The following is a 13,712-nucleotide window of genomic DNA, read 5'->3' as shown; positions in this document are numbered from 1 at the left end:
TATCTTTATGTTAAATAAATGTTCCGTTGTTTGTCAACTGAGCGTCGGGCTCGCGATAGTTTTCTACAGCGTGATCTCTTCCTCTCGCGCACTCTTTCCCACTCCATCCACTCTCTCTCTTGCTTGCTCTTTCACTCGCACGTTCTCCTTCCCTTCCTCTCCCGTTCGCGTACACGCTGTGGTTCATGGAGCAGCTCAATCGTGAGTGCGCCCAGAAACCCTCAAAGTTTGTTTCTACAGATCCTCTTCTGACAGTGTCGGGAGAAACGTCGACACAAAGATGCGTGAGTGTTTTGGCAACAAAAGTGCAGTTTCGTCCATGTTGATCCCTCTTCCTTAACATCTGTTTCCAGGGATCCGGTTTGTATGCGATTCAAAAACAGTATATTTGTTTACCTTCTCTGCATTTTTGCAGTCATGATACATATTGTTCCAAAACACAAATCTCTGTCTTTGTTTACACACTATGAAAGGGAATGAACAGCTTCGAGCAGCAGCTGAAGGAGCTTTCAGCAGAGGATACACGAGTGTATCCATTACATCGCAAATTTTTATTTAATTATTATTTTACTTTACTACAAATACGTCCCGTCCGCGGGTGGCAACAAATAAACATTCACAGGTTCCACGAGATTTGAACTCGGATCACTGGATTCAAAGTCCCGAGTGCTAACCATTACACCATGGAACCAACTTGCATGCTGGTCACATGTATTATCCCCAGAGTTTCACTTACTAATGTTTAGATGCAAAAACCGATGCATATTGTGCCTGTTTATTCCATTGGAATTTCAATTAGAAACATCCAAGGTTTTAAATAGCATACCTCCTGATACCTATAGGTTGAGGGTGTTAAAGGTCAGTCTCAAGCAATATGGTCGGGAGTAATCTTCACCAGAATATTCTCCACTCCACTTGCAGAGGTCCTGTTAGCAGGTGGGGCCACAGAAATGCATCTAGGTTCCACCGAGATTTGAACTCGGATCGCTGGATTCAGAGTCCAGAGTGCTAACCATTACACCATGGAACCACGCATGAGGCACTGGATGGAAAATCAATGGAACGTGACTATTCTAAGTATACCAGTCCAGCAGAATTTTCAACACTTTCCATTTATTTCTTACTACTTAAATTTAAACAAATAAATCCAATTAGGTTCCACCGAGACTTGAACTCGGATCGCTGGATTCAGAGTCCAGAGTGCTAACCATTACACCATGGAACCTAACTTGCTTGTAACGATATTGTTTTAGGCAAGACAGCTTCTTACTCACTTAGTGTTTTATTTTTTAATGAAAAACTAAGACCTGTTGTGCCTGATATGTGACGGTCAATCAGTGTGACGTGACTATTCTCAATTTGAGGCCATTCTTAATTTTCCTACATTGTTGTCTCTTGACAGTCGCATTTTTAGTATGGCTGTTCAGCTTTTCAGGGATTGGATTTGGAGAAAGCACTTGTTATATTAGTTGTGTTGAGTTATTTAAATTGGTCTGTTTTTTTTGTTTGTTTTGCAAAGAGCCAACAAGTTCGCAAAAGAGGCTGAATAATTTAGCGTAATATAGTGAATATTATTTCTTTGTTTATTGTTTCGTACAAATATACTGATTATGTCATTGGTATCTTTATGTTAAATAAATGTTCCGTTGTTTGTCAACTGAGCGTCGGGCTCGCGATAGTTTTCTACAGCGTGATCTCTTCCTCTTGCGCACTCTTTCCCACTCCATCCACTCTCTCTCTTGCTTGCTCTTTCACTCGCACGTTCTCCTTCCCTTCCTCTCCCGTTCGCGTGCACGCTGTGGTTCATGGAGCAGCTCAATCGTGAGTGCGCCCAGAAACCCTCAAAGTTTGTTTCTACAGATCCTCTTCTGACAGTGTCGGGAGAAACGTCGACACAAAGATGCGTGAGTGTTTTGGCAACAAAAGTGCAGTTTCGTCCATGTTGATCCCTCTTCCTTAACATCTGTTTCCAGGGATCCGGTTTGTATGCGATTCAAAAACAGTATATTCGTTTACCTTCTCTGCATTTTTGCAGTCATGATACATATTGTTCCAAAACACAAATCTCTGTCTTTGTTTACACACTATGAAAGGGAATGAACAGCTTCGAGCAGCAGCTGAAGGAGCTTTCAGCAGAGGATACACGAGTGTATCCATTACATCGCAAATTTTTATTTAATTATTATTTTACTTTACTACAAATACGTCCCGTCCGCGGGTGGCAACAAATAAACATTTACAGGTTCCACCGAGATTTGAACTCGGATCACTGGATTCAAAGTCCCGAGTGCTAACCATTACACCATGGAACCAACTTGCATGCTGGTCACATGTATTATCCCCAGAGTTTCACTTACTAATGTTTAGATGCAAAAACCGATGCCTATTGTGCCTGTTTATTCCATTGGAATTTCAATTAGAAACATCCAAGGTTTTAAATAGCATACCTCCTGATACCTATAGGTTGAGGGTGTTAAAGGTCAGTCTCAAGCAATATGGTCGGGAGTAATCTTCACCAGAATATTCTCCACTCTACTTGCAGAGGTCCTGTTAGCAGGTGGGGCCACAGAAATGCATCTAGGTTCCACCGAGATTTGAACTCAGATCGCTGGATTCAGAGTCCAGAGTGCTAACCATTACACCATGGAACCACGCATGAGACACTGGATGGAAAATCAATGGAACGTGACTATTCTAAGTATACCAGTCCAGCAGAATTTGCAACACTTTCCATTTATTTCTTACTACTTAAATTTAAACAAATAAATCCAATTAGGTTCCACCGAGATTTGAACTCGGATCGCTGGATTCAGAGTCCAGAGTGCTAACCATTACACCATGGAACCTAACTTGCTTGTAACGATATTGTTTTAGGCAAGACAGCTTCTTACTCACTTAGTGTTTTATTTTTTGATGAAAAACTAAGACCTGTTGTGCCTGATATGTGACGGTCAATCAGTGTGACGTGACTATTCTCAATTTGAGGCCATTCTTAATTTTCCTACATTGTTGTCTCTTGACAGTCGCATTTTTAGTATGGCTGTTCAGCTTTTCAGGGATTGGATTTGGAGAAAGCACTTGTTATATTAGTTGTGTTGAGTTATTTAAATTGGTCTGTTTTTTTTGTTTGTTTTGCAAAGAGCCAACAAGTTCGCAAAAGAGGCTGAATAATTTAGCGTAATATAGTGAATATTATTTCTTTGTTTATTGTTTCGTACAAATATACTGATTATGTCATTGGTATCTTTATGTTAAATAAATGTTCCGTTGTTTGTCAACTGAGCGTCGGGCTCGCGATAGTTTTCTACAGCGTGATCTCTTCCTCTTGCGCACTCTTTCCCACTCCATCCACTCTCTCTCTTGCTTGCTCTTTCACTCGCACGTTCTCCTTCCCTTCCTCTCCCGTTCGCGTGCACGCTGTGGTTCATGGAGCAGCTCAATCGTGAGTGCGCCCAGAAACCCTCAAAGTTTGTTTCTACAGATCCTCTTCTGACAGTGTCGGGAGAAACGTCGACACAAAGATGCGTGAGTGTTTTGGCAACAAAAGTGCAGTTTCGTCCATGTTGATCCCTCTTCCTTAACATCTGTTTCCAGGGATCCGGTTTGTATGCGATTCAAAAACAGTATATTCGTTTACCTTCTCTGCATTTTTGCAGTCATGATACATATTGTTCCAAAACACAAATCTCTGTCTTTGTTTACACACTATGAAAGGGAATGAACAGCTTCGAGCAGCAGCTGAAGGAGCTTTCAGCAGAGGATACACGAGTGTATCCATTACATCGCAAATTTTTATTTAATTATTATTTTACTTTACTACAAATACGTCCCGTCCGCGGGTGGCAACAAATAAACATTTACAGGTTCCACCGAGATTTGAACTCGGATCACTGGATTCAAAGTCCCGAGTGCTAACCATTACACCATGGAACCAACTTGCATGCTGGTCACATGTATTATCCCCAGAGTTTCACTTACTAATGTTTAGATGCAAAAACCGATGCCTATTGTGCCTGTTTATTCCATTGGAATTTCAATTAGAAACATCCAAGGTTTTAAATAGCATACCTCCTGATACCTATAGGTTGAGGGTGTTAAAGGTCAGTCTCAAGCAATATGGTCGGGAGTAATCTTCACCAGAATATTCTCCACTCCACTTGCAGAGGTCCTGTTAGCAGGTGGGGCCACAGAAATGCATCTAGGTTCCACCGAGATTTGAACTCGGATCGCTGGATTCAGAGTCCAGAGTGCTAACCATTACACCATGGAACCACGCATGAGACACTGGATGGAAAATCAATGGAACGTGACTATTCTAAGTATACCAGTCCAGCAGAATTTGCAACACTTTCCATTTATTTCTTACTACTTAAATTTAAACAAATAAATCCAATTAGGTTCCACCGAGATTTGAACTCGGATCGCTGGATTCAGAGTCCAGAGTGCTAACCATTACACCATGGAACCTAACTTGCTTGTAACGATATTGTTTTAGGCAAGACAGCTTCTTACTCACTTAGTGTTTTATTTTTTGATGAAAAACTAAGACCTGTTGTGCCTGATATGTGACGGTCAATCAGTGTGACGTGACTATTCTCAATTTGAGGCCATTCTTAATTTTCCTACATTGTTGTCTCTTGACAGTCGCATTTTTAGTATGGCTGTTCAGCTTTTCAGGGATTGGATTTGGAGAAAGCACTTGTTATATTAGTTGTGTTGAGTTATTTAAATTGGTCTGTTTTTTTTGTTTGTTTTGCAAAGAGCCAACAAGTTCGCAAAAGAGGCTGAATAATTTAGCGTAATATAGTGAATATTATTTCTTTGTTTATTGTTTCGTACAAATATACTGATTATGTCATTGGTATCTTTATGTTAAATAAATGTTCCGTTGTTTGTCAACTGAGCGTCGGGCTCGCGATAGTTTTCTACAGCGTGATCTCTTCCTCTTGCGCACTCTTTCCCACTCCATCCACTCTCTCTCTTGCTTGCTCTTTCACTCGCACGTTCTCCTTCCCTTCCTCTCCCGTTCGCGTGCACGCTGTGGTTCATGGAGCAGCTCAATCGTGAGTGCGCCCAGAAACCCTCAAAGTTTGTTTCTACAGATCCTCTTCTGACAGTGTCGGGAGAAACGTCGACACAAAGATGCGTGAGTGTTTTGGCAACAAAAGTGCAGTTTCGTCCATGTTGATCCCTCTTCCTTAACATCTGTTTCCAGGGATCCGGTTTGTATGCGATTCAAAAACAGTATATTCGTTTACCTTCTCTGCATTTTTGCAGTCATGATACATATTGTTCCAAAACACAAATCTCTGTCTTTGTTTACACACTATGAAAGGGAATGAACAGCTTCGAGCAGCAGCTGAAGGAGCTTTCAGCAGAGGATACACGAGTGTATCCATTACATCGCAAATTTTTATTTAATTATTATTTTACTTTACTACAAATACGTCCCGTCCGCGGGTGGCAACAAATAAACATTTACAGGTTCCACCGAGATTTGAACTCGGATCACTGGATTCAAAGTCCCGAGTGCTAACCATTACACCATGGAACCAACTTGCATGCTGGTCACATGTATTATCCCCAGAGTTTCACTTACTAATGTTTAGATGCAAAAACCGATGCCTATTGTGCCTGTTTATTCCATTGGAATTTCAATTAGAAACATCCAAGGTTTTAAATAGCATACCTCCTGATACCTATAGGTTGAGGGTGTTAAAGGTCAGTCTCAAGCAATATGGTCGGGAGTAATCTTCACCAGAATATTCTCCACTCCACTTGCAGAGGTCCTGTTAGCAGGTGGGGCCACAGAAATGCATCTAGGTTCCACCGAGATTTGAACTCGGATCGCTGGATTCAGAGTCCAGAGTGCTAACCATTACACCATGGAACCACGCATGAGGCACTGGATGGAAAATCAATGGAACGTGACTATTCTAAGTATACCAGTCCAGCGGAATTTGCAACACTTTCCATTTATTTCTTACTACTTAAATTTAAACAAATAAATCCAATTAGGTTCCACCGAGATTTGAACTCGGATCGCTGGATTCAGAGTCCAGAGTGCTAACCATTACACCATGGAACCTAACTTGCTTGTAACGATATTGTTTTAGGCAAGACAGCTTCTTACTCACTTAGTGTTTTATTTTTTGATGAAAAACTAAGACCTGTTGTGCCTGATATGTGACGGTCAATCAGTGTGACGTGACTATTCTCAATTTGAGGCCATTCTTAATTTTCCTACATTGTTGTCTCTTGACAGTCGCATTTTTAGTATGGCTGTTCAGCTTTTCAGGGATTGGATTTGGAGAAAGCAGTTGTTATATTAGTTGTGTTGAGTTATTTAAATTGGTCTGTTTTTTTTGTTTGTTTTGCAAAGAGCCAACAAGTTCGCAAAAGAGGCTGAATAATTTAGCGTAATATAGTGAATATTATTTCTTTGTTTATTGTTTCGTACAAATATACTGATTATGTCATTGGTATCTTTATGTTAAATAAATGTTCCGTTGTTTGTCAACTGAGCGTCGGGCTCGCGATAGTTTTCTACAGCGTGATCTCTTCCTCTCGCGCACTCTTTCCCACTCCATCCACTCTCTCTCTTGCTTGCTCTTTCACTCGCACGTTCTCCTTCCCTTCCTCTCCCGTTCGCGTGCACGCTGTGGTTCATGGAGCAGCTCAATCGTGAGTGCGCCCAGAAACCCTCAAAGTTTGTTTCTACAGATCCTCTTCTGACAGTGTCGGGAGAAACGTCGACACAAAGATGCGTGAGTGTTTTGGCAACAAAAGTGCAGTTTCGTCCATGTTGATCCCTCTTCCTTAACATCTGTTTCCAGGGATCCGGTTTGTATGCGATTCAAAAACAGTATATTCGTTTACCTTCTCTGCATTTTTGCAGTCATGATACATATTGTTCCAAAACACAAATCTCTGTCTTTGTTTACACACTATGAAAGGGAATGAACAGCTTCGAGCAGCAGCTGAAGGAGCTTTCAGCAGAGGATACACGAGTGTATCCATTACATCGCAAATTTTTATTTAATTATTATTTTACTTTACTACAAATACGTCCTGTCCGCGGGTGGCAACAAATAAACATTTACAGGTTCCACCGAGATTTGAACTCGGATCACTGGATTCAAAGTCCAGAGTGCTAACCATTACACCATGGAACCAACTTGCATGCTGGTCACATGTATTATCCCCAGAGTTTCACTTACTAATGTTTAGATGCAAAAACCGATGCCTATTGTGCCTGTTTATTCCATTGGAATTTCAATTAGAAACATCCAAGGTTTTAAATAGCATACCTCCTGATACCTATAGGTTGAGGGTGTTAAAGGTCAGTCTCAAGCAATATGGTCGGGAGTAATCTTCACCAGAATATTCTCCACTCCACTTGCAGAGGTCCTGTTAGCAGGTGGGGCCAAAAAATGGATCTAGGTTCCACCGAGATTTGAACTCGGATCGCTGGATTCAGAGTCCAGAGTGCTAACCATTACACCATGGAACCTCACGTGCCTGTAAGGATATTGTTTTAGGCAAGACAGCTTCTTACTCACGTAGTGTTTCATTTTTTAATGAAAAACTAAGACCTGTTGTGCCTGATATGTGACGGTCAATCAGTGTGACGTGACTATTCTCAATTTGAGGCCATTCTTAACTTTCCTGCATTGTTTTCTCTTGACAGTCGCATTTTTAGTATGGCTGTTCAGCTTTTCAGGGATTGGATTTGGAGAAAGCACTTGTTATATTAGTTGTGTTGAGTTATTTAAATTGGTCTGTTTTTTTTTTGTTTTGCAACTAGCCAACAAGTTCGCAAAAGAGGCTGAATAATTTAGCGTAATATAGTGAATATTATTTATTTGTTTATTGTTTCGTACAAATATACTGATTATGTCATTGGTATCTTTATGTTAAATAAATGTTCCGTTGTTTGTCAACTGAGCGTCGGGCTCGCGTTAGTTTTCTACAGCGTGATCTCTTCCTCTCGCGCATTCTTTCCCACTCCATCCACTCTCTCGCTTGCTTGCTCTTTCACTCGCACGTTCTCCTTCTCTTCCTCTCCCGTTCGCATGCACGCTGTGGTTCAAGGAGCAGCTCAATCGTGAGTGCGCCCAGAAACCCTCAAAGTTTGTTTCTACAGATCCTCTTCTGACAGTGTCGGGAGAAACGTCGACACAAAGATGCGTGAGTGTTTTGGCAACAAAAGTGCAGTTTCGTCCATGTTGATGCCTCTTCCTTAACATCTATTTCCAGGGATCCGGTTTGTATGCGATTCAAAAACAGTATATTCGTTTACCTTCTCTGCATTTTTGCAGTCATGATACATATTGTTCCAAAACACAAATCTCTGTCTTTGTTTACACACTATGAATGGGAATGAACAGCTTCGAGCAGCAGCTGAAGGAGCTTTCAGCAGATGATACACGAGTGTATTCCATTACATCGCAAAGTTTGATTTAATTATTATTTTACTTTACTACAAATACGTCCCGTCTGCGGGTGGCGACAAATTAATAATTACAGGTTCCACCGAGATTTGAACTCGGATCACTGGATTCAAAGTCCAGAGTGCTAACCATTACACCATGGAACCAACTTGCATGCTGGTCACATGTATTATCCCCAAAGTTTCACTTACTAATGTTTAGATGCAAAAACCGATGCCTATTGTGCCTGTTTATTCCATTGGAATTTCAATTAGAAACATCCAAGGTTTTAAATAGCATACCTCCTGATACCTATAGGTTGAGGGTGTTAAAGGTCAGTCTCAAGCAATATGGTCGGGAGTAATCTTCACCAGAATATTCTCCACTCCACTTGCAGAGGTCCTGTTAGCAGGTGGGGCCACAGAAATGCAGCTAGGTTCCACCGAGATTTGAACTCGGATCGCTGGATTCAGAGTCCAGAGTGCTAACCATTACACCATGGAACCACGCATGAGGCACTGGATGGAAAATCAATGGAACGTGACTATTCTAAGTATACCAGTCCAGCAGAATTTGCAACACTTTCCATTTATTTCTTACTACTTAAATTTAAACAAATAAATCCAATTAGGTTCCACCGAGATTTGAACTCGGATCGCTGGATTCAGAGTCCAGAGTGCTAACCATTACACCATGGAACCTCACTTGCGTGTAACGATATTGTTTTAGGCAAGACAGCTTCTTACTCACTTAGTGTTTTATTTTTTAATGATAAACTAAGACCTGTTGTGCCTGATATGTGACGGTCAATCAGTGTGACGTGACTATTCTCAATTTGAGGCCATTCTTAATTTTCCTGCATTGTTGTCTCTTGACAGTCGCATTTTTAGTATGGCTGTTCAGCTTTTCAGGGATTGGATTTGGAGAAAGCACTTGTTATATTAGTTGTGTTGAGTTATTTAAATTGGTCTGTTTTTTTGGTTTGTTTTGCAAAGAGCCAACAAGTTCGCAAAAGAGGCTGAATAATTTAGCGTAATATAGTGAATATTATTTCTTTGTTTATTGTTTCGTACAAATATACTGATTATGTCATTGGTATCTTTATGTTAAATAAATGTTCCGTTGTTTGTCAACTGAGCGTCGGGCTCGCGATAGTTTTCTACAGCGTGATCTCTTCCTCTCGCGCACTCTTTCCCACTCCATCCACTCTCTCTCTTGCTTGCTCTTTCACTCGCACGTTCTCCTTCCCTTCCTCTCCCGTTCGCGTACACGCTGTGGTTCATGGAGCAGCTCAATCGTGTGTGCGCCCAGAAACCCTCAAAGTTTGTTTCTACAGATCCTCTTCTGACAGTGTCGGGAGAAACGTCGACACAAAGATGCGTGAGTGTTTTGGCAACAAAAGTGCAGTTTCGTCCATGTTGATCCCTCTTCCTTAACATCTGTTTCCAGGGATCCGGTTTGTATGCGATTCAAAAACAGTATATTCGTTTACCTTCTCTGCATTTTTGCAGTCATGATACATATTGTTCCAAAACACAAATCTCTGTCTTTGTTTACACACTATGAAAGGGAATGAACAGCTTCGAGCAGCAGCTGAAGGAGCTTTCAGCAGAGGATACACGAGTGTATCCATTACATCGCAAATTTTTATTTAATTATTATTTTACTTTACTACAAATACGTCCCGTCCGCGGGTGGCAACAAATAAACATTTACAGGTTCCACCGAGATTTGAATTCGGATCACTGGATTCAAAGTCCAGAGTGCTAACCATTACACCATGGAACCAACTTGCATGCTCGTCACATGTATTATCCCCAGAGTTTCACTTACTAATGTTTAGATGCAAAAACCGATGCCTATTGTGCCTGATTATTCCATTGGAATTTCAATTAGAAACATCCAAGGTTTTAAATAGCATACCTCCTGATACCTATAGGTTGAGGGTGTTAAAGGTCAGTCTCAAGCAATATGGTCGGGAGCAATCTTCACCAGAATATTCTCCACTCCACTTGCAGAGGTCCTGTTAGCAGGTGGGGCCACAGAAATGCATCTAGGTTCCACCGAGATTTGAACTCGGAACGCTGGATTCAGAGTCCAGAGCGCTAACCATTACACCATGGAACCACGCATGAGGCACTGGATGGAAAATCAATGTAACGTGACTATTCTAAGTATACCAGTCCAGCAGAATTTGCAACACTTTCCATTTATTTCTTACTACTTAAAATTAAACAAATAAATCCTATTAGGTTCCACCGAGATTTGAACTCAAAACGCTGTATTCAGAGTCCAGAGTGCTAACCATTACACCACGGAACCTCACTTGCCTGTAACGATATTGTTTTAGGCAAGACAGCTTCTTACTCACTTAGTGTTTTATTTTTTAATGAAAAACTAAGACCTGTTGTGCCTGATATGTGACGGTCAATCAGTGTGACGTGACTATTCTCAATTTGAGGCCATTCTTAATTTTCCTACATTGTTGTCTCTTGACAGTCGCATTTTTAGTATGGCTGTTCAGCTTTCAGTGATTGGATTTGGAGAAAGCACTTGTTATATTAGTTGTGTTGAGTTATTTAAATTGGTCTGTTTTTTTTGTTTGTTTTGCAAAGAGCCAACAAGTTCGCAAAAGAGGCTGAATAATTTAGCGTAATATAGTGAATATTATTTCTTTGTTTATTGTTTCGTACAAATATACTGATTATGTCATTGGTATCTTTATGTTAAATAAATGTTCCGTTGTTTGTCAACTGAGCGTCGGGCTCGCGATAGTTTTCTACAGCGTGATCTCTTCCTCTCGCGCACTCTTTCCCACTCCATCCACTCTCTCTCTTGCTTGCTCTTTCACTCGCACGTTCTCCTTCCCTTCCTCTCCCGTTCGCGTACACGCTGTGGTTCATGGAGCAGCGCAATCGTGAGTGCGCCCAGAAACCCTCAATTTTTGTTTCTACAGATCCTCGTCTGACAGTGTCGGGAGAAACGTCGACACAAAGATGCGTGAGTGTTTTGGCAACAAAAGTGCAGTTTCGTCCATGTTGATCCCTCTTCCTTAACATCTGTTTCCAGGGATCCGGTTTGTATGCGATTCAAAAACAGTATATTCCTTTACCTTCTCTGCATTTTTGCAGTCATGATACATATTGTTCCAAAACACAAATCTCTGTCTTTGTTTACACACTATGAAAGGGAATGAACAGCTTCGAGCAGCAGCTGAAGGAGCTTTCAGCAGAGGATACACGAGTGTATCCATTACATCGCAAAGTTTGATTTAATTATTATTTTACTTTACTACAAATACGTCCCGTCCGCGGGTGGCGACAAATAAATATTTACAGGTTCCACCGAGATTTGAATTCGAATCATTGGATTCAAAGTCCAGACTGCTAACCATTACACCATGGAACCAACTTGCATGCTGGTCACATGTATTATCTCCAGAGTTTCACTTACTAATGTTTAGATGCAAAAACCGAATCCTATTGTGCCTGATTATTCCATTGGAATTTCAATTAGAAACATCCAATGTTTCAAATAGCATACCTCCAGATACCTATAGGTTGAGGGTGTTAAAGGTCAGTCTCAAGCAATATGGTCGGGAGTAATCTTCACCAGAATATTCTCCACTCCACTTGCAGAGGTCCTGTTAGCAGGTGGGGCCAAAGAAATGAATCGAGGTTCCACCGAGATTTGAACTCGGATCGCTGGATTCAGAGTCCAGAGTGCTAACCATTACACCATGGAACCTCACATGCCTTTAAGGATATTGTTTTAGGCAAGACAGCTTCTTACTCACGTAGTGTTTCATTTTTTAATGAAAAACTAAGACCTGTTGTGCCTGATATGTGACGGTCAATCAGTGTGACGTGACTATTCTCAATTTGAGGCCATTCTTAACTTTCCTGCATTGTTTTCTCTTGACAGTCGCATTTTTAGTATGGCTGTTCAGCTTTTCAGGGATTGCATTTGGAGAAAGCACTTGTTATATTAGTTGTGTTGAGTTATTTAAATTGGTCTGTTTTTTTTTTTTTTTGCAAAGAGCCAACAAGTTCGCAAAAAAGGCTGAATAATTTAGCGTAATATAGTGAATATTATTTCTTTGTTTATTGTTTCGTACAAATATACTGATTATGTCATTGGTATCTTTATGTTAAATAAATGTTCCGTTGTTTGTCAACTGAGCGTCGGGCTCGCGTTAGTTTTCTACAGCGTGATCTCTTCCTCTCGCGCACTCTTTCCCACTCCATCCATTCTCTCGCTTGCTTGCTCTTTCACTTGCACGTTCTCCTTCCCTTCCTCTCCCGTTCGCGTGCACGCTGTGGTTCATGGAGCAGCTCAATCGTGAGTGCGACCAGAAACCCTCAAAGTTTGTTTCTACAGATCCTCTTCTGACAGTGTCGGGAGAAACGTCGACACAAAGATGCGTGAGTGTTTTGGCAACAAAAGTGCAGTTTCGTCCACGTTGATGCCTCTTCCTTAACATCTATTTCCAGGGATCCGGTTTGTATGCGATTCAAAAACAGTATATTCGTTTACCTTCTCTGCATTTTTGCAGTCATGATACATATTGTTCCAAAACACAAATCTCTGTCTTTGTTTACACACTATGAATGGGAATGAACAGCTTCGAGCAGCAGCTGAAGGAGCTTTCAGCAGATGATACACGAGTGTATTCCATTACATCGCAAAGTTTGATTTAATTATTATTTTACTTTACTACAAATACGTCCCGTCTGCGGGTGGCGACAAATTAATAATTACAGGTTCCACCGAGATTTGAACTCGGATCACTGGATTCAAAGTCCAGAGTGCTAACCATTACACCATGGAACCAACTTGCATGCTGGTCACATGTATTATCCCCAAAGTTTCACTTACTAATGTTTAGATGCAAAAACCGATGCCTATTGTGCCTGTTTATTCCATTGGAATTTCAATTAGAAACATCCAAGGTTTTAAATAGCATACCTCCTGATACCTATAGGTTGAGGGTGTTAAAGGTCAGTCTCAAGCAATATGGTCGGGAGTAATCTTCACCAGAATATTCTCCACTCCACTTGCAGAGGTCCTGTTAGCAGGTGGGGCCACAGAAATGCAGCTAGGTTCCACCGAGATTTGAACTCGGATCGCTGGATTCAGAGTCCAGAGTGCTAACCATTACACCATGGAACCACGCATGAGGCACTGGATGGAAAATCAATGGAACGTGACTATTCTAAGTATACCAGTCCAGCAGAATTTGCAACACTTTCCATTTATTTCTTACTACTTAAATTTAAA

The 13,712-nt window shown here is 41.0% G+C and overlaps 21 non-coding genes across 21 annotated transcripts; all 21 read right to left on the bottom strand.

The window, feature by feature from the left end:
- Positions 1–958: 958 nt before the first annotated feature.
- On the bottom strand, positions 959–1,030 carry trnaq-cug (transfer RNA glutamine (anticodon CUG)). Its single transcript has one exon. It is a non-coding gene; the product is annotated as a tRNA-Gln (tRNA).
- A 123-nt stretch (positions 1,031–1,153) lies between these two features.
- trnaq-cug (transfer RNA glutamine (anticodon CUG)) lies at positions 1,154–1,225 on the bottom strand. Its single transcript has one exon. It is a non-coding gene; the product is annotated as a tRNA-Gln (tRNA).
- Positions 1,226–2,240: 1,015 nt separating this feature from the next.
- trnaq-uug (transfer RNA glutamine (anticodon UUG)) lies at positions 2,241–2,312 on the bottom strand. Its single transcript has one exon. It is a non-coding gene; the product is annotated as a tRNA-Gln (tRNA).
- A 267-nt stretch (positions 2,313–2,579) lies between these two features.
- trnaq-cug (transfer RNA glutamine (anticodon CUG)) lies at positions 2,580–2,651 on the bottom strand. Its single transcript has one exon. It is a non-coding gene; the product is annotated as a tRNA-Gln (tRNA).
- A 123-nt stretch (positions 2,652–2,774) lies between these two features.
- On the bottom strand, positions 2,775–2,846 carry trnaq-cug (transfer RNA glutamine (anticodon CUG)). Its single transcript has one exon. It is a non-coding gene; the product is annotated as a tRNA-Gln (tRNA).
- A 1,015-nt stretch (positions 2,847–3,861) lies between these two features.
- On the bottom strand, positions 3,862–3,933 carry trnaq-uug (transfer RNA glutamine (anticodon UUG)). The gene has a single exon. It is a non-coding gene; the product is annotated as a tRNA-Gln (tRNA).
- Positions 3,934–4,200: 267 nt separating this feature from the next.
- On the bottom strand, positions 4,201–4,272 carry trnaq-cug (transfer RNA glutamine (anticodon CUG)). The gene has a single exon. It is a non-coding gene; the product is annotated as a tRNA-Gln (tRNA).
- Positions 4,273–4,395: 123 nt separating this feature from the next.
- On the bottom strand, positions 4,396–4,467 carry trnaq-cug (transfer RNA glutamine (anticodon CUG)). The gene has a single exon. It is a non-coding gene; the product is annotated as a tRNA-Gln (tRNA).
- A 1,015-nt stretch (positions 4,468–5,482) lies between these two features.
- Positions 5,483–5,554, bottom strand: trnaq-uug (transfer RNA glutamine (anticodon UUG)). Its single transcript has one exon. It is a non-coding gene; the product is annotated as a tRNA-Gln (tRNA).
- Positions 5,555–5,821: 267 nt separating this feature from the next.
- On the bottom strand, positions 5,822–5,893 carry trnaq-cug (transfer RNA glutamine (anticodon CUG)). The gene has a single exon. It is a non-coding gene; the product is annotated as a tRNA-Gln (tRNA).
- A 123-nt stretch (positions 5,894–6,016) lies between these two features.
- Positions 6,017–6,088, bottom strand: trnaq-cug (transfer RNA glutamine (anticodon CUG)). Its single transcript has one exon. It is a non-coding gene; the product is annotated as a tRNA-Gln (tRNA).
- A 1,015-nt stretch (positions 6,089–7,103) lies between these two features.
- Positions 7,104–7,175, bottom strand: trnaq-uug (transfer RNA glutamine (anticodon UUG)). Its single transcript has one exon. It is a non-coding gene; the product is annotated as a tRNA-Gln (tRNA).
- Positions 7,176–7,441: 266 nt separating this feature from the next.
- trnaq-cug (transfer RNA glutamine (anticodon CUG)) lies at positions 7,442–7,513 on the bottom strand. The gene has a single exon. It is a non-coding gene; the product is annotated as a tRNA-Gln (tRNA).
- Positions 7,514–8,527: 1,014 nt separating this feature from the next.
- Positions 8,528–8,599, bottom strand: trnaq-uug (transfer RNA glutamine (anticodon UUG)). The gene has a single exon. It is a non-coding gene; the product is annotated as a tRNA-Gln (tRNA).
- A 267-nt stretch (positions 8,600–8,866) lies between these two features.
- trnaq-cug (transfer RNA glutamine (anticodon CUG)) lies at positions 8,867–8,938 on the bottom strand. The gene has a single exon. It is a non-coding gene; the product is annotated as a tRNA-Gln (tRNA).
- Positions 8,939–9,061: 123 nt separating this feature from the next.
- Positions 9,062–9,133, bottom strand: trnaq-cug (transfer RNA glutamine (anticodon CUG)). Its single transcript has one exon. It is a non-coding gene; the product is annotated as a tRNA-Gln (tRNA).
- Positions 9,134–10,148: 1,015 nt separating this feature from the next.
- Positions 10,149–10,220, bottom strand: trnaq-uug (transfer RNA glutamine (anticodon UUG)). Its single transcript has one exon. It is a non-coding gene; the product is annotated as a tRNA-Gln (tRNA).
- Positions 10,221–10,487: 267 nt separating this feature from the next.
- Positions 10,488–10,559, bottom strand: trnaq-cug (transfer RNA glutamine (anticodon CUG)). Its single transcript has one exon. It is a non-coding gene; the product is annotated as a tRNA-Gln (tRNA).
- Positions 10,560–12,107: 1,548 nt separating this feature from the next.
- trnaq-cug (transfer RNA glutamine (anticodon CUG)) lies at positions 12,108–12,179 on the bottom strand. The gene has a single exon. It is a non-coding gene; the product is annotated as a tRNA-Gln (tRNA).
- A 1,014-nt stretch (positions 12,180–13,193) lies between these two features.
- trnaq-uug (transfer RNA glutamine (anticodon UUG)) lies at positions 13,194–13,265 on the bottom strand. Its single transcript has one exon. It is a non-coding gene; the product is annotated as a tRNA-Gln (tRNA).
- Positions 13,266–13,532: 267 nt separating this feature from the next.
- On the bottom strand, positions 13,533–13,604 carry trnaq-cug (transfer RNA glutamine (anticodon CUG)). The gene has a single exon. It is a non-coding gene; the product is annotated as a tRNA-Gln (tRNA).
- Between the last annotated feature and the right edge of the window lie 108 nt (positions 13,605–13,712).

The sequence above is a fragment of the Salminus brasiliensis genome, chromosome 24, assembly GCF_030463535.1.
Source record: "Salminus brasiliensis chromosome 24, fSalBra1.hap2, whole genome shotgun sequence".
NCBI classification, from domain to species: Eukaryota; Metazoa; Chordata; class Actinopteri; order Characiformes; family Bryconidae; genus Salminus; species Salminus brasiliensis.
This window is presented reverse-complemented; position numbering and strand designations above follow the sequence as displayed.